We start from the raw sequence: 19624 nt of genomic DNA, 5'->3' as shown, positions 1-19624 counted from the left end.
CTGCTGAATGAGAAAGGGAATAAACACAGTGTTTCTAAAACGCATGTCAGGCAATAGAAAGACTCTTGGCAGATAGATCAGGTCTGCACAGACTGAAGTTCCAAGAATAAATGAGACATGATCGTTACCAAACAATCCAAACTAGCCAAGTAAAACCAGCTCTCAGTAAGTTGTTCTGACCCTGCTCGCTGTGTTATCCTTGTGTGAGCCCTCCACCACAGGCCGAATGCTAGGTTCTCCTTCTCGGCTCGTATATTGAAAACACATCGATAATTTCTTTTAAAAAAGACCTCCATCAGCCTTGACTGTAATGAGCCATTGTCTATTTCTTTGTTCACATCAAGTCTCTTCTGATTCTGTAATATGCATTTGTACTTGCACACTGTAATTGCAGAAATAATTTCTTAGGGAAAAAGCTGAATTCTAATTTTAAGAGTTTATTTAAGCAAGCATTTTAATATTTATAATACATTTAATCTAGCAGGCAGTTAGATCCAAGCATCTTTGATAAAGTGATATTGATTTGTTCAACTGCCCTAAGCAAAACGGAGAGTATAATTTCTCTTGTTGTTGATTAGTAAATGCTCTGGCTCTGCTGGCTTTATTTTTTAAATAGTTGTCAGAATGTTTTGGGGAAACAGACAATGTTTTGAGAATTGCAGCATTAATTTAAATTTGTTTTAATTTATTTTGATGTTATGTTTAGAACTGTGATCATCGCAAAGATTTATTCTTTCACAGAATATAGTGATTAACTTTCCAAAAAATGCATTTGATATTTCAGTTTACAGAATATGGAAATTATTTTAGAGAGAAGTAACAACTGCGAATTACACACAGTGACATCTATAATATTCATGTGAAAAGTGCAAAAGCAAATGTGAAGTTTATGAAAAACCCCAGTCATTCATTGTTCCTCAAAAATGAATGAAATCATAAAATTGCTGCTGGAACATTCTCAGCAGGCTTCAAATGTACTTTTCAATTATATGATAGTCATTCACCATCTGTCAGCCCCCATTTCTGGTCATTTATCTGTACGATGACTCACTGCAGGGTGCTATCAGTATCACCATTACTTTATTTCATGCGTACCCTGTCTATGTGCACCCCTCTTGACAGCTTGTGTCCGTATCATTCATCCCTTGTCAGCCAGCCACCAGCATAGCAGGAAAGGCGTCTCTGGCTGCGGTCTCATGACAGCCTGCTGCCCTTGGTGACATCCATTCCGCATCCATCCCGGCACCGCCGAGTCCGTTCTCATTGCAGCGCTGGTCGCCACTGAGCTACTTCAGCCCGTGCTGTCACAGTACTTCTCCCAGAGGAGGAATGGAAGCTCACCCAGGGAATTTGACATCACTTTCGACCTTGAGCCAAGACGATTCTCTGATATAAAGGGAGAGTGAAAAGGAGATTCTGATTCACATAGATCCTCTCCATGGAAAACATCAGGAAGTTTCTGGTGCAAAGAAAAAAAATTACACGGAACTTCCTTATTCCCCTTGTAGCTCAAGTTGTTCCACATTGGGAGAGAATTCCTTTTCTCGTTCCTCCCATGTAGGAGGTCTGGGGTCTAGGTACACTCTGTGGAGCAGAATTAATACCCAAGAGTGTTAATTAAAGGCTGTGTGTAATGCTGAAATATAAAGAGTAAATTACTATGACCAAGATGGGCAGGGGCTGTAGAGAGGTTAGAAAGAAAACACCATGGGAGGAAGTGCAAGGGTTGCAGATGCATTTTGAAAAGCAACTTCTGCTCTTACTCCTCATAATTTCAAATTTTATCAGGCCGTGTGATTAAAATTCTCACAGTGAATCTGTGTCTATCAGTACAAAGTCATTAGACAGGCATCTAGTATGTCTTCCCTTGTAATCTAGTAGTGGTATGCCATCCGTTTTCCCTAGTCATCCAGACCTAGGAAAGTTGAGAAAGGGCGTCCTTTGAAGTCAATTCTACTCTCTTTCTATACCATATTTAAGTAACCACTCTGGATGTGCTTAAACAAGGGTTCTTTACTCTGTGTGACAGGAATCTGTTGGGGGAAAAAAATTCCCACATGGAATTGTTAGCCATGGAACGAGGTCTCCTAGCTCCCGTAGCCTCTGTTGGAGGATATACTTCCAAATTAATTAATTTTCACTAGGGAGGGTAGAAGGAAAGCAGTGCAATGTTTCTTTAAGCAAAGTAAAGAAAGGAACACTCATTTGAACCAACCGTCTGTTTGGTTGATGAAATCTTACAGTGGCATAAAGTAATGTTTCCAGGTTTGTTACTCATTGACTGTACAGTTTTGAAATGTATCAAAAGTGTGGGTCAGCTATATAAATGTTAATTTCCCTGGTAGAATGAAACAGAATTTAAAATTTAATGAGAAATGCCTATCTGAAGTGGGAATAAGAGAAAAGTTATTACAACTTGCAGTGGTATGGGTGTGTAAGTGCTAAGATTTAACCCTGCTGGTGAGAGAGGTTAATATCATTCTCATTAATAATGAAGAAGGATGGGATAATAGCATGACATTCATAGATCACCTTCTGTTTGAACTCAGATTAACATAAATTATGACTCTCTGGCATTGGGTTAATCAATGTCCGTAGACCCTAGGAAAGATTTTCCAGGTCTTTTCCTCTCCTGGCTTGTTTTCTGCCTCCATGGAAAGAAGAGTCACCCTGGATGTAGAGTGATCTTACTCTTTTGCCTCAGTGCAGCACGGAGCATCCTCCTGTAAACAATGAAGCAGGCAGCAAACAGAAACCCCCTTTCTGCTCAGTTATTTTAAGTTAGATACTCAAAAGCATAAGTGCCTAAAATATAGGAAGCAATAAGTATTCTAGGAGGGGACACCATGAACACAATACTTCACCTTATATAAATAAAGGAGGTAATAAATATAAATGAGGAGCTACAGCTACAGCTAAGCTGTGCAGAAGAGGTGTGAGAGATTCATGTATGCTAATAAATTTCCCTTGAAGTAAGGAACCGTAGCCAAGGAAGGAAGAATTGTCCCAGTGATATTAGATAGAAAAATATGGATCACAATTGCTGGCAAAGATTCTAAATGTGGAAACTCCCATCTGTTTTTGAGTCATTCTATCTCCAGTATTTGGCTGGTATTAATATCTGGCACACGTAGGTGGTCGGAACAGAAACTGCCCCACCAAACTTTGAATATGGACTTCAATACAAGAGAGCATTCAGTGAGAAAATCCGCGGAGAAGACATGCAAAAAGTCCAAACCCTTTGCACTGCAAGTGCCAGCCCAAGAGAGGTTATCAGGAATCTTCTCCCTGCTTTAACAAAAGCAGCAATTAAAAGGAAAAAAAAAAATCATCCTAGCAGCCCAGAGGTAACCTAGGCAACTTGAGAAATGTGTGAGGAAACACGCACAGAATGCGCCTCCTGTGTCTGTGCATTCTTGTAAATTCATGAAATAAAAATATACTTATTTTCTTTAAATAAACGGAACAATCAGTTCTGAAGAATCTGTTACATGTTATTTTGCAAAACCAGCAAGTAAAGCAGCATTTTTAATACTCACATAATTTAAACAAATATAAATGTAATTGTCTTGAATAAGCTGAGATTTCCTTGGAGTACTCTAAGCCAATACTTCCCTTTTTTCTAACTAAGATGCAAATGACAGTGGTTTCTTGCTCAATAATAAGTAAAGCAGACCGGTTAATCAATCTCTTTCTCATTTCTTAGGCTTTGTATGTCTTTTAGATTCCTAACAGTATAAACCAAATCAAAGCCTACAATATACTAAAAGGTTATCTAATATTTACTTGATTTGCTTTTTCATTATTGTTGGGAGGAGCAATAATTAAAAAAAAATAATTCCACAATTGTTTCCTGATTTTGAAAAAATGACCTCTTGTCAACTCTCAAAAATTTTTATAGCTATATGATGTAACCACATGGATTGAAGAACTTTAAACATTAGTGTTTGTTGTGGTGGCACAGATAGCTGCAGGCCAAATTACTGATTTTGCAGGCTTTTTCTGCCATGATCCACTAGCCTACAGCATCAGAAAGAGGTTCTCCAAAACTGTAAACACTAATAGCCTTTCAGTGAGTCATCTGGCCCGTCTGTGCTACTTTGGTGTTCTACTAGGCAAGACCAAAGCTTCCAGTTAGTGGAGATGAAATGAAATGAAAATCAAGTTCTGCTCAAATTGGGCATTCCCATAAAATTGCCTGTATTGGCACTCAGTTGGTTTGGTTTTTTTCTTTTTCCAAGAGCATACCTGAGATCTCCTGCTGTGGTTTTGTTCAAATAATGAGACTACTAATGGACAAGGTTTAGTTCTTAGCCCCTGTACTTCAAGATAGTCAGTGTTTGGTGCAGAAATTTGGTGTAGATTTGTATTACTGAGAAGTTAGCCCTAAAATTTTGTAAGAACTCCATCTTAGGATAGTTTGTCTTTTAAGCAGCCAGCTGATCTAGTTAAGGATTTAAGCTTTCCCAGTCAGCAGACCATTTTTCAGTAAAGTAGTAAGCCGTTGCTTAGTACCAGAGTGATCTAGACCTGTCACTCATTTCTGACGTTTTACAGCTATTCTCTTAATTTATCAAAAATAGATGACACGTTGGTTAGACAAGGAGAGAGTTACCACAGAGTGGGGGTTATGTGTTAAAGAGCCAGTGCAAAGTCAGCCACACTTGACATCTGCTGAGATTTATTGGCATTTATTAAATATCAAATCATGACATTTAGGAAGTCGAAAGCATTTAACCCGCTACTAATAAGCTCTCAAGATACCGTTGCCTATATGAGAAAAACTAAAATAGCAGCAAATGTGTGTACGTATACACACACGTAAACACACATACACCAGAAGCCACAAAATCACTAAGCCACATGCAGGCCCATGTATTATTTAGCATATTGTTACTCATTTATCATATTCTGTCTTCAAAGGGCTGTCACATGTGTGGAACCACTCATCAGTTTTGCCCCCCCCGCTGCGTCGGTTGTGGGCTGCCTGCTGATGCTGACGGGCACCCTGGGCTTGGGTGTTGTGCCTGGCTTCAGTCATACACCCTCTTGGAAATTGTTAACGGCCAGTCTGAAACACTTCAAAACCTGAAACAAACGCACTTTTTCATGTCATTTTATGTCCAGGCTTGCTTTTTCAGGATTCGTGTTGTCAGCCTTTTCTAAAACTCATTTATTGGTTGTATTGCTCTGTAGATGTGTAACATCCACATCAGAACATCAGCAATAGGTGTGCAAGATTTTGACCCTATATGTATTGAAAGTTCACTAAAGAGTTCACTGAGGAGAGCTTTGGAGAGTGTTTTGTTTCTAACCATCAAGACAGGAAGGATTTCGTAGTGATGGGCCTTGAGCGAGACAGATTTCCTTGATTATTTTTTTTTTTTCTTTTAAGTTTAATACTGTTTGGATTGCAAAATTGTTTCTAGCTTGGGAGTGTCATATCTCAAGCAGCAGGTGTTATTATACACGAACAAAGCATGGTGTATTGCTAAGCAGATGGATCACAAATAATGTGTTCCGGATACATAATGCATTATTCTTACCTTGGACTATTTTTCAACTGTGATGTTGCTTGGGAATATTTGTTTGTAATTCCTGATGATGTATATTCTTTGCTGATATATATCTACTGCTTGGAATTATTAAGAAGATGCAATACAAACCCAAATGACTAGGAAAAACAGATGCAAAATAAGGAAATGGGCAGAGGCTGTTTCTTGATTTTTAGTCTCGGGTGAAGCAAGCTGTCTTGAGAGCTCCATCAGCAGATGACCTGCCAGTGCCAGCTTTTGCAGACTATGAGAGCTTTTGCACGTGTTAGAACAACAGGCACACCAAAGCCAGGCTTGCCTTCATTCTAGTTTTTTCCCAATCGCTTACAAGCAAATAAGGAACAGGGATTTTAGCTAAAGAAAGGGTACAATGCAGGCTTGAAAAAGACAATGCCTAATTCTTGTACTTGTCAAATTATTGTCGGGAGCTGCTAAACAGATAGGTCATGGCTGAGAAAGGAGGAATGGCTTTCTGTAGTCCATCAAAGAACAGTCAAAGTGTAAACAGATAAGCAAACTTTCATGAAATTCTGGGACAGTCTCTGAGGTGTCAGTGACCTTTCCAGGAGGACGCATAGATCAGATTGTAGTATGCACATGCTGGAGAGGAGATCCAGCAGCGTCTGAAAACTGTAAGAAAATGCATATTTCAGGATACAAGGTGCCAATTAAAAGCTTCGTATTCATATTCAGGTCTTTGGGCAGGTGACTGCCCCGATACCCTTTAGTCCGCTGTAGGCTGAAGTTAACGCTGCTGCTGGCTGCAAAGCCTCAGTGTTGATTTGAACTCTAGGAGGGGACACGACTGCATGAATCCAGTCCCTGCAAGACACTAGGAGCATACTCGGGAGTAATACCGTGCCGGTATGGGTGAGTATGGGTGATCAGCTCTCCCTCAATTACTGGCTGCCCAGAGGTCAGTTGGGAATCGGTGTCCTGAAGTTTCGGGAGTTTCTGCTCTGCCTGCAGGTAGCTTTTGGGATGAATCAAGAGTCAGGCAAGAGTCTGACTCCATAAGGGGCAGGCAACAGAAATCAAACATGGTGAATTCACACATTGCAAATGACATTAAAAGCGGTATGTAATTATACAGGATTTCTAGCTGTGCTGTGACATTACCTATTCGCTGCCATCACCCCACATTTAAAAGCCGATCATCAAAAACAAGTGAGATAGAACAGAGGTAAAATGAAGCCACGAGATTAATTTAGCCCAATCTTAATTGCAATGATTTATCATTGTCCACTGGGCATTGCAAAAATATTAACAAATCTCACAGAAAGATTAATAGATACCCAGTAATAAACTTAGTCTCCACATTATATATAAAATTAAACATGAAGTTTCCTCATGAGACTCAGATTATTATTTAAATACCTGAATTATTATCACTTTAGTGTTTCCATTTTGCAGAATTTCCATTTCTGCTCTAGCTTTAAATGAGATCATATTTATCCAGAATTGTCTTGACAGCCTCGAGAGTCATGAAACAGCCAGTGCTCAGCGCTGCTTTGCCATCCCACAGCGTGAGCTTGGCCTCCGCCGTCCTCGCACCTCGCTGCTCACGGGGGGAGCCCCATGAGGTCCTTTGTGGGTCCTCCTGCTTCATTCCACCAAGCTATTTTCCGAGAGGCTCGCCGTCCTGCCACTTCTGACTGCCGTCCTGTTGTGGCAGGCAACCACTAAATGGTCTTGGAGTCTAACGAGGAAACCGGTGCTGATAGAAACAATACTAGGATGGGAGGCGCTCAGGGCCGTGTTCCCTAGGGCTCCACCCAGACCCCAGCCAGGCATCCTGCGCTGGGTGCAGGCGGAGGAAGGCACCTCACCATGCACCCAAACCCCGACTGATGAAGAGGAGCAGCCAGTAGACAATACAATTACTACGTATTATGCAAAACTTACTCTTGCCTGTAAGCAAGTGACTCAGGACTTCAAGTGAGGAGCTCTCTGTGTTTAGCATATACAGGCCTGAAGTCTTTTTTGGAAGCAACCCTTGAGTAGTTCTGTTCTTTTGAAATGTGATAGTAGCAAACCCAGCATGTTGCGCTCTGTGTGAAGTGCCCGTGCTAAGACAAGTCATGAGTGCCAGGTGGTTTGGTGCCTTCCTTGGTCAGAGGACCGAGCCCTCTTGCAGGCTCCTGGCATAGCGTGGCAGGCCTGCGCAGCAGGGGACTGCAGGACTCCGCCACCAAGAAGGGCTCTTCATCCCGTTTCCCTTGCTGGGGTAACAAGGAGGTCCGAGAGATTTCCTAGGAAGGCTGGAGGTGAGCAAAGAGGAGGCTGACCTGTGGGGCTCTACGGGTACATAAAACTGGCCTCTCCCAGTTTAGAGGGGCTCCTGATCCTGTGTCACCATAGGAGCAACAGCTTCATAGCTGCCAGAAATGGGGAAATACTCCTTCTCATGGGCTGAACTGGCGAATAATGGATGTTTGTATGACACGATGGAATCAATTGATATGTTTAATCCCTTTGGTAAAACACATTTCACAACTTCTGACAAGAAGCATCCATTAACTGCTCGTCCTACCCTCAGGTCATTTCTTTCTGATGCTTTAATTAGACTTTTAAAAATGGACCGATCTTATTGCGTGACATTTTCTGCAAAATTTCTCTGTGAATAGAATTTTATCAAATGCTTAAAGGTAGGTCCTGTTTGAAGCTTTATCAAGAAAACAAACAAGTAGAGATATTAGGGAAATGCAAATAAAATTAGACAAGATTATGTAAACATTTCATAATCAACATATTTCCTACAAGTAAAGTGATAGGTAGAATAGTGTCTCCCAGAGGATCTTAAGTTCAGGTATAGAAAGGGCTTTGCAAAAGTTATCAGATGGCCATACCAGTCATTAATTTCAGAGCGTGGGCTGAGATCTGATGGGTGACTAAGATGTTCCTTATTTATTTGCTTAGGTGTTCCTTTTTAGGAATGCTCTTCTCAAGTATTATCTGTAGTAGAAAATCCCCCAAAGTTATAGTGTATAGCTTTTAGTAATGAGTAGCTGAGAATTTTTATGTAGATGAAGACGAGGGAGTTGATGGGTATCTGCCTGGCAGCATCCTCAGTGTGTTTCATATCACTGCTTTCCTCCCCTTTTTCTATGGATGTGATTTTGTTGAAATGATGGAATATTTGGTTGAAGAGTTAAAATAAAAATAAAGTGATACCTAAAATAATCGGCAAAAAGTAGAAGAATGAGCAAGAAAATACTAAACCGCAAAATGACACACTGCAATGATAAATTGCAGTACTGGCTTTTCATTCAATGTTTTATGGATGCACTGAAAGTTTATAGTGCCCACTGCTGTTAGCAGCTCTTGAGCTAATTAGCAGATGCTTAAAATCTCTGAAGATTTGGTCTGGAATTACTAATTACCTACTGCATGTCCCAGACCGAAGAGAAGCTGTAAATACACGGTGTGTGCCGTGCACTGTCAGGCATTCACACCTTGCTCGGAAGAAGCACATGAGGTTTGCTGAGACACCAGGTTTCCATTGACTTAGGGTGTGGGGTTTTTGAAGAGTTTAAGATCTGGTCACGTTCTCCTCTTTGATCCCTCATGTTTCAACATCTGATGACCCTGATAACGTTTTGATTATTTAACTGAATAAAATCTTCAGGAGAAATACCGGAGAGAAATGGAAGCAGCGCCTGTGCTTCTAAAGAGCAAAGCTGCTCATTGTGCTAAATCGTGCCCGTGTAATGTTTATGTGCCGTTTGACATGGACACATTTACATCTTACAAAACCGAAAAACAAACGAAACCCCTCATTTATAATGGAAGCTTCAAAGAGCCACTTTCTGGGATGGTAGGCTGATATTCTGCTTGGCAATGGCAGGGGTTTTACATGGCTACCTTTCTGCCTTTTAAAAAGTGTATCACAACCACAATTGGCTCATCTTTAAGAAAAAATCTTTCTCAACTAGCGACATTTTGGAGATGTGTCAGTGTATCTGCAGAGTGGTACTTCGTGTGAACATGTGTACAGTACCGGAGGAACGCTGTCACGGTCTGAAGTCCCTGTTTCATTATTTTTTCAGCTATTTAAACTAACTTCCTTGTGAAATGAACAGAAACACCTATCTGCAGTTGAGCTAGTTTTTCTAATACTGTTATTAAATAATCACAGCTCATGTAACGCTCTGATACGTTTTATTTCCAGTGCTTTTTACAGAGTAGGCTATTCTCATTAGCCCAGCTTAGGACAACAACTGTCAAAATTGGGCCCGTGTTGCTTAGAGCTCCATTAGTTGTGTTGATTAAAACACTTATATCTATCTATTCTTAGTTCAGTCCTACACTATCTAACATCTTTGGGCCTAAAAAGCCTCCTAAGAATATAGAGTGGGTCTATGTCCCAGAGGTTACTGTTCCAAAGGCCCTTTGAAGGAGAGGATCACATCAGATCAGGTAGAAGCAAATTCATTAAATCCTGGTGAAAGCATTTTGAAGTTCAGCTAATCAGATTTTCTGAGAAGGATGTTGGACCTCTCACGGGGACAGCTCTAGTGGAGTTGTGCCTCGTAGTGATACCCGCGTAGTGGCTGGTGACCGCTTTTACCAACGCGGAGGTAAAGGCTGTTCCTGACTGTGCTGGTTTTGGCAGGGATAGAGTTACTTTTCTTCACAGTAGCTGGTATGGAGCTGTGTTTTGGATCTGGGCTGGAAACGGTGTTGATACCAGAGGGATGTTTTAGTTACTGCTGCGCAGCCCTTCTACAGAGCCAAGGCCTTCTCTGCCCCTCACCCCACCCCAGCAGCCCTGGGCTGGGGGGCACGAGGAGCTGGGAGGGGACACGGCCGGGACAGCCGACCCAACTGACCCCAGGGATGTCCCGGACCCTGGGACGTCACGCTCAGGATACAACGCTGAGAAGAAGGAGGAAGGGGGGACGTTGGGAGCGATGGCGTTGGTCTGCCCCAGTCACCGTTAGGCGTGATGGAGCCCGGCTGTCCTGGGGATGGGTTGTGGGGAGCAGGGGAGGAACCCCTTGTGGGGTGTGCGCGACTTTCGCTCTGCCTATTGAACCGTCTTTGTCTCAGCCCACGAGTTTTTCCTCACTTCTACTCTCTGATTCTCTCCCCCATCCCGCCGGGGGCAGTGGGCGAGCGGCTGCCTGGTGCTTCATTGCTGGCTGGGGTTAAACCTCGGCACTGGCATAGGAGTTTTACTCTGTTTGGAATACTCTCAAGGCTTAATTTTAGATTTTGGAGAACTGTTAAAAACAAGGAGTGTCAGCCTTTGCTGGTTACGTATGTTTTAGCAAGCACGGGAGTAAATGGTGGGGAAACACATTTTATTAGTCAGTGGCTGACTATTAAAATTTTCCTCAGACTGTAGAGATATGGACTAATGCTACACTTTTCACTTTAATGGTTGTCTTTGTATTTGTAACTTCTAATCATCCTAATGAATCTTGAAGATGTTACACATAGATATACCGATTTATTTCTTAATGAATTTTTATGGATGTCTTATCAGTAAGCTGGAACCATTCCTGATTGAGTTAGTCCGATGTACTTAAAAACATACTAGGAATAATGAGTAAGCAGTACATAAAATCACAAACCTTAACATAACAAAAATTAGGTGGCTTTCTGTAATGTATTTTATGTCTGATTTTTATGGTGGCTCAACTTTTCTACTACACTTCTTCCTGATGAGAAAGGTCATTGCTCATACCTGGTGACACTGCTGCCTGCTTAGCTTCACTGCTGCGTGGAAATTAAATGATTTTTGCCTCAGATTCAGAGGCTATATTTTTGCGGACAAAGAAACAGGCCATTCGAATGCACAGGAACGGATCCAAAAACTACAGCAGTTAAAGGGATCTTTCCCTGAGAGGACAGAATCTGGGCTTTTGCCAGAAAAGAGGAAAGGAAGCTCTTAGGGCTTTAGATGTCATATTTAATTCACAATCATGTGCTTATGACAAAAAAAGAGTTTGGTAAGGGAAAGCAAAAGTTGAAAGAATATAACTTTCTTAATTTTTCATATATCTATTCATTTGTACCTTCTTTATTGACACTCTCGTATAAAGTCTGCAGATGTAACCATGTTTTGAGAACTCAAAAACGAGTACATGCTAGGTCGGTTCAATACTGGTTCCAGTAGCGTTAGCAGTAGCAGTAAATGTGAGCATAGGCTTTATACAAGGGAAGTGTTAGTTTAAATTCTAAGAGATGTTAAAACCTTATCATTTGGAAAGAAAAAGCAAAGAAGGTTCTGTCGCAGGAGAAGTCGTTGCTTGTCTCTGGAGTCGCTCCCTTGTTAGGTGGGTTTGTGTGTTTGATATTTGTGTTTGGTTTGTGCTTAAATTTCCAATATTTACAAGGTTAGTTTGACTTTTTTGCGAGTAGATGTATAATAAATTAAATGTCCATAAAGATGAAAACATAAAAATAGGTGTTTGAAATGAACAATGTAAATTTGCTCTCAGTGTTTGGGCTTTTGCCTGCTCAGAATTTGCCTATGTGGAAAACTTCAATATTGAACAAGCTAAATTGTGGCAAAATAACAAAATTCTCTGTCATCTTGCTTTCTTGGTTTGTATTGGTGTCACTTGCATGATGTCAGTCATCAGTGTGAAGTCTGTGAAGGTGCATGTGGATGACAAATGGTTTATGAATACCAGTTATTCACCTACTAGGCAGATTTCTTTCTGTTTTGTAATTTAAATGCAAAATTCGTTTGCGTGTGAACTGTTGCACAATTTGGTGCATTGATCAATGCGTAGTGAGGAATACTGGAAGTGTGGACTGGGCGAGAAGCTGTAGCAGAGACTGAGATTGCAAGGAGTAAGTCAGCAAATGTTTGAATGTTTGTTCCCAGCTTATTAGGTTTTGATGCAGAAATAAAATTTCTTTATTACTTGCATGTATATATATATGAACAAAGACCTTGAGAGATTACAAACTTGAAACAGACACAAACGTTAGAAATTAAGGCAATGGCGGAAATAGTCACTTGCTCTTATAAAAAGGCCACTGCCGTTTTCAGACCTCTGCGCTTTCCTGGAAACTCTGCATTAACCTTTTTAATATTTTTCCTGCCCTTTATCTACTCATGCTTTATTATTTAATGCGTTTCTTATACTAACAAGTAGATGGCATCGAAACTCATATCAGTATTTCTTCAGAAATCCGTACAAGACATTACAAAAATCTTTAAATGGATTTAAAATCTAAGCGAGGGGCAGGTGAGGTGCAAAAGTAGTAAGACCAATGTAAAAAGCAAAGCAAGAAAAGAAATTTGAGGAAATGTAAGGGGGGTAAAGAGGCACCATTGTTCTTGAACATTTTATGGTGAGATCTGAATCCTCTTTTGAGAGTTTGGCATTTAAAGAAAGGACACTTCTCTAATTCGGATCTAGCTAAACTGGAATGATGAGCTGAAATCGAACCACAGAAAACGTGAAGTTTTATTGCATTGGCTTTCTTGTCAAGCTCACATACAGCTTCTCTTTTTGTTTTTCTTTTAAGAGAAAGTGACGGTAAGCCTGACTTGCATATCAGTTCCTGTCTCACTCCGATAGAATAAGAATAAAAAATGAGTAAAGAGCAATTATGGTCATAAGAGTCTAGCGATAGGACGCCCAACGGGTGGGGCAACGGCCTGGGGACGTGTGTGAAAGCCGAATCCCGTCAGGGTATCACTAGCGGACTGTAAAGCAGTGGCAAAAGCCGACAAAGGAGGGATGATCAGCAGCGTGCCTGTGCTGGGTGCAGTGGTAAGCCACGTCTGCTTCCAGCTCTCTTGACTGGCATCTTCATTTTTTTTCACATCGTGGTTTTAACTTGGATGATTTAGAAAAATGTCTGGCACCAAAAGAAATGCGAATCTCATTGTATTGTCAGTGCATCGGCTCAGCTCCGCGGTTGCGAAATGTTATACTTTGTGTTAAGGGGAGGTTTTTAGGCATGCCACGTGATGCGCAGACCTCAGAGGTTACAGCAGTGACATCTGCAGTTTGACAATGTGAGACAGCAAAAGAAAAAAAGACCCCCTCACCCAGCTCCTGAAACCGAAACTTCTGGTCAGTTAATTCATCATTAAATATTGTTTAATGCTATACAAAATAGACCCTATTAGGGAAAAGGGAACTGATTTTATTATATCTCTCTTTTAAGCCAGCAAGCACTAACGTACTGGGGGGTTGTGTGTATGGATGGATGGATGGATGGATGGATGGACTCCAGCATGGATTGCTGCTTCAAAGGCAGGCTTGTGCCTTAGGGTAGGCTCAGCTGCTTCTGTTATCGTAAGGAAACCAGAAACATGTCCAACTGATTCCCATGGCAGCTAGCAGGTGGCAGGGGGCAGCTAAAAGAAGCCTCCTACTGCTTGGAAGTCACATCACATTGAAAATATTTGAGTTTATATTCAACTTAAGTGCAGACAGGTAAAGCAGTGACACATTGCCATTATTTCTGTTTTATTTCAGATTAGGCTGATAAAAAATTCTCAAAATAAAATGCCCCAACAAAATAAAGGCTGTAGTATCTATTTGTCAATATTATTGTTGCACAAAGGGTGCTGAGGCAGGTTCACATGAGAAGAGGTTTCCTAGTGGGACCTGTAGCTGATGGCATGCGTTGGAACAGTGCGAGGTATTTCTGGGGTACGATTAAAGCAAAGCCGAAGGAGAAAGGGAAGGGAAAGGGAACACTCTCCACGGTGGTCAGCCTCTGGGGGCACTCTCCAGTACAGCAGGTGGAAACAGTGAAGGTGATGAGCGGTGAAGGTGATGATGGTGATCTTTTTGCCATGCTTTCTCCCCAGTGCTGTATGCTTTTCACGGGGACTCGCTCTGACTCCCTCCAGCTTGTTTGTGCTTTCGAGGCTGTTGGCACTGGCGGGGGAATGCCATCCAGCTGCAAGCACAGCACCACGGCAATTGCTCTAAGGCACCCATGGTACTGCTCAACAGCACCCGCCAGCTTAACCTGGGGTTTCGGGTTTGGTGCCTTTCGGAGACGGTCTTTTGTTTTCTTCTCCTTTGTCCTGCAGATGTGCTACCCCAGGGAATGGCAAGACATGGGTAACTTTAAGGGAGAACAAATCCATTTGCAAAGGGAAAGGACATAATAGACATTGTCTTGGATTATGTCGTGAAGAGAAAGATTTAAAATATTTTTTCAAAGTAATTTGAAATGTTTTGACAATTCCCAATGCTTCTTTTGGGATTATAACATTTTTATTTTGTATTAGAATATTTTCAGAAATACTCTATTTTTTTGAGCCTATTTCATAATTACTTTATTGAACACACTTCATTGTGCAAAAAATTCTGCATTCTAAAATTTCTCCTTATTATTTAAAACATGTTTTTCCATTATTTATCCAAGTTACAGTGTCAGAAAATGGTGTGCCATTGACCAAGCTTTTCTTAAAATGGAAAACTGTTTTCCAAACAGTTCTTGAAAGGACTTTTTAGAAGGGAGTGAGCGCCCTCTGTAACTACAGAACCGGCTGACTGAATTTCCGTATTAACTCTCAAAACCAGCCTCAGCCACTGCCGCCTCTGCTGCTTCTCTGCATTTAAGAAGTAACAACTGAGCAGTTATTGTACCTGGATACCTCTTACCCGTGTGCCCTTGTGTATATATGAATATAAACACATATGTAAACACACACACGGTGCTTTTATTTACTTTTTGTTTTATCTGAAAGGTTAGTCCCAATTATACTGATTTCTTCCAGTTAGGAGAGATCTAAACGATGAGTGCAGAATTTTCTGTGGCCAGTCTAAGGCGCAGGGCGGTACGGACAGTGCTGTGCGGCGCTCTTTGGGGGCTGCTGCTCTCTACTTGCGCAGAGCAAAGCAAAGACAAGCTCTAAATCTGGAAATCTCAATTATGTCTGCTTACTAACCGTTTTTAAATGCATTTTTGTTTTACTGGCAAATACTCCTACCTATGGACATCGTAGCATGTGGGAATGAAAAACTTCCAGATAATTCATAATTAAAGTATAAGCAGATGATTAATAACTGAAACCCGAATACAGGCATTTACTCTGGGAAGCTTCCAGGCTAAAAGACAGACAAAATTGCTCAGATGCAATTGCAGGAGGTGTCAGCGACTTTCTGTGTGTACAGGTGAAAGTCAGCATCAAGTGACAGCGAAAACTTATTACCGTGCGGGAGAATAGCTGTTTGGGGCTCGGAGCCGCTCAGCGGGAGCGGGGCTTGTGCGGCACTGAGAGCGGGGCACAGGAACCGAACGAAGGCAGGGGGTGGAGGGACGAAACCGGAGGGACGAAGCACGGCGTGATGGAAGACAACAGGACAAGAAACAGAGATAGAGCTTTGCTTTACCTGCAGGCTGAGGTGGGGGGTTTAAAGGTGCATTTTTTTTCAAGGAACCACAGAGTACAAAGAATTTGAAGGCAACGTACAGTGAGCGGCAAGCAGTTTGGGGGGAGATGTTGAGGGATGGAAGATCAGCAGAAAAGGAGAATAAAGAGGACGTTTACTCCCCATCCATGACTGCAAACCTGTCAGTCAATGTCAAACCAGAAGCAACCGTCATTCTTTTTGTGCAGTTATGACAGGAAGAAAACAATATTTAGCTGGGGAAGGACACATTTCCTCAGCTTGTTTTGCTGGGGTTCTCTTTAAGTGGCAGCTTGCCAGTTAACTTAAAGTAAGCCCGAGTGTCCATTTTTTGAGAAATATAAGGATCTGTACGTAAAAAAAAGTACTGTCTCATACAGACTCTTATTGGTGGGTTTTGTATTTGCAGCTGTATTTGCAGCCAAATTCTTAGATTGTGTGCTCCTTCCTACATATGTGCTTTCCTATATAGTGCCTTTTCCATCAAAGAGTCTCTTAAGGTCTTCTTCTCTGGAATAAAATTTAATAAATCCCTCAAGATCAGGTCTATAAGGTGGGGTGATCTTTGACATCTCCAAATTTACGTCTGTGGCAATAAGGGACATTTCCCAAAAGGTATGTTCTGAATCCTTTGGTGAAGACGAGTACCACATTGCTACGCACACAGTCCCATTGAGTTCCCTGCAGCGTGTCTTTTCTGTCACCTTACTTTGGATCTTCATGAAATTTGAACTTGGAATGCTTCCACCCGAGTCTGGATCGTTAATTCTGTTTCTGTGATGGCTTATGCTCTGGCCCATCTTCCTTACATAATGTTGCCTCTTGCCCCGGGAAAACACGGGTTTGGGGTAGGGCTTGGCTTCTATTTGAAGTCTGTCCCAAAACTCTGCTACAATGGCATGTGAGTACTCTTCCGTAGCTGCCCCAGCACATTTGGTGCCTTACGTTACTCTCTCTGACATATTTAAATACTATTTTAGCATTTTTTAATCTTCTCCTTTCCTTAGAGTCTCACCATGAAAAAAGAAAAGAACAATAACTGCAAGATAGTTGTAATCCATTGCATCAGGAGTAACTTGACTGTTAAAAAGACTGCCAAGGAGCAATATAAAAACATCTTTGGGGATCTTGTTCTTGTAGAACAGTCCAAGATACTGGGTAAAGTTTGGAAAAAAAAAAAAAAAAAGAAATAGCTTTGCAGCAAAATGAAACCAGGTCTACACGGCAATGCCCTACATTTCCTTGTACTTGAAAAGTTCTAATAACTTCTACAATGCCAAAGACGTCAAGGATGAAATTGTAAGAAGAATAGAGAGATTACTTATTATAAAACCAGAACATAATTTAATAGCAACAGGAATTTGTTAGGCTTTGATTTCCTATGTCTCTTTGGTCCCCCTGGCCTCCAGGCAAAGTTGGAAAATTCCGTTTTTAAAAAAGAATAGTCTCATTCTGGTATCTGAATCAAAGTGATTGGCAGAAAGTTTTATGAGCCTCTCAATGCTTAACAAAGCCTGTTAGGACTTGGTCATTACTAGATAATCATGTACAGTGCTGTAGTTTATTTTATCCTTTCAGTAAATGATGTTTGCCAACATATCTTTAGCTAAAAAAAATAGTAATCATATTTTTCTATGACTGTCCAAGACAGTAATAGATGGGTTAAGTACATAATATACTATTTTGCTACTGGTAAATAGAAGAGATTTTAAATTTGGCATAGCTTTCCATCAAATGTTTTCTGAATGGGATATACTTTTTTTTTACACTTGTATTGATTACAGGACAAAAGTTCAGCTGATTCGAATAAATAAACATTCATTTTCTTTTTAGCTCCTGCTATAGGTCTTCTGTATCAAGATGTCAGTGAACTGAAAGAACAGAAGATAACAGCTCTATGACAAGTGTGAAGTGATATTTTTTTCAGACAAAAAACCCCACCACAACCCTGGCTCACGACATTTAGTGGACTGTTTCCTTTACCGTCATTGTGTGGTTTCATTCTCTTTTCCACGTTGATAATTCTAAGACCAGACTACCAAAGCACCCAGAACTGTTAGCTTTCGTCAGTGTTTCTACTGGAACAAATAAGCAAAATGTTTATGTGTGCTGGAAATAAGAAACATTTCACTGTCCTATTGTTATTGAGTTCTGGTCCAACATTTGAGGTACAAGGTAGGAAGAAAGACCTCCTAGATCTAACAGATTATCTGAAATCACAGTAATGGTCGACACTGCAGAACCAGTTTAACAAATAATACAGAACTCACTGTCTGCTTTGTTTGCTTGGATTCTTATGTTGATGTTACGCTGCAATTTAAAATACAACAACAAAAAGCCCCAGATGTGTGGTGTTGGACTGGAAAGGGCTTTGTACATTAGTGTACGGGGCTGCGTCATTTAAACTGCTGCCTTACTTGGAGGGAGATGAAGAGCACAGACTACGTGGATATATCTTTCATTCTTCTCTTCCTTGAGGTTTGTGTACCGTATTCGAGACTATACATACTCTTCCCTTGGGAGTCAAAAGTGGGATTTCTTTCTTGGGTAATTTCTTTCAAAGCTCTTTCAGCTTGTCCCAGAGGTGGTCTTAGTCTCCCACCGTAACGTGGTAGTTAGCACATTTGTCCAGAATATGCGGGAGACAAATTTAGTACCTCCTTTATCAGAGAGGGATCCAAATCCTCATCCTCTGTCTTCTGGGACAATACCCAAATTAAAGGGCTCACGTAGAGTGTCTGGGATACGACTTCTTCTGTGGAAAATCCCAGTTTGGACAAAAAAGTTCAGGATTCACTGATTGGTGAGGGAAGGCTTGAGGGAATGTCATTTCTCCTGCAACACTGACCTGGAGAGGCAGTGCAGAATCCTGGTTCCAGTGCGCGACGGGGAAGTCCACTGCAGTCCTGATAAAGAGTTACGTGGTTGCACATGCTCCGTGTTGCGAGTGAAATGTCATACGTTCGCAGGGGTTTGGTGTACAGTATGCTGGCCCATTTCCCATTGGTCTTGACTGAGGTGGGAAAGGGCCATGCAAAGAGGGGTGTGTTGGGTTTTTTTGCTGTATAAATAGCAATTTATTTGAGCAATTGCAAAAGCGACATTCCATTATGACTTTTTCAGTTTTTTTTTTAAACGGACTTAATTTTTCCCCCTAAAAATTGTGTCAGTCTACCTGAGGATAGCAGTACAATGTTGGGAATATTTCTCAGGCCTCATAACCACGGTCTTTCTCTGAAGTCCTGTAATCTGTCAGTCCCTTCTCTTTTGTCTAGACTAATATTGTGTAACCTGCCTGCTTCCTTTCTATTCTTGCAAGCAAAGCAGCGGTTCTTTTCAGCTTCTGTCTACTTTCAGTTTCCATTAGAGCTCAGAGATTCATTCTCCTTCCTCTACGTTCTACAGATTGTCCTCAGGCCACCTCATCTGGTCCCATTTACAGATGGTATCGCTAAATACCACCCCTGAGCTGACACCTTTTAGATCTGCTCATCGCACTTGACCTTTTGCTGTCAGTCTGCTTTCCGTGCTGCTGCCAACTCAAATTCCGGCTGGCACGCTCGTGTTTATGCTCCAGAGCCCTGCACAGCTCTAGTGAGAGGTGACGGAGTGGCAGATCGCCTCTCCTGCGTCGCTTCAGTGGTAAACACGCCGCCAGCGCTGCCCGAGCAACGGCAGTTTTCTCTCTACGGCAGGACCTGCAGACGAGGCAGCCAGCGACGG

The sequence above is a fragment of the Charadrius vociferus genome, unplaced genomic scaffold (genome assembly GCF_000708025.1).
Source record: "Charadrius vociferus isolate BGI_N301 unplaced genomic scaffold, ASM70802v2 scaffold141, whole genome shotgun sequence".
In the NCBI taxonomy this organism is placed as follows: domain Eukaryota; kingdom Metazoa; phylum Chordata; class Aves; order Charadriiformes; family Charadriidae; genus Charadrius; species Charadrius vociferus.
The sequence above is the reverse complement of the archived record's forward strand: the minus strand, read 5'-3'. Positions refer to the sequence as shown.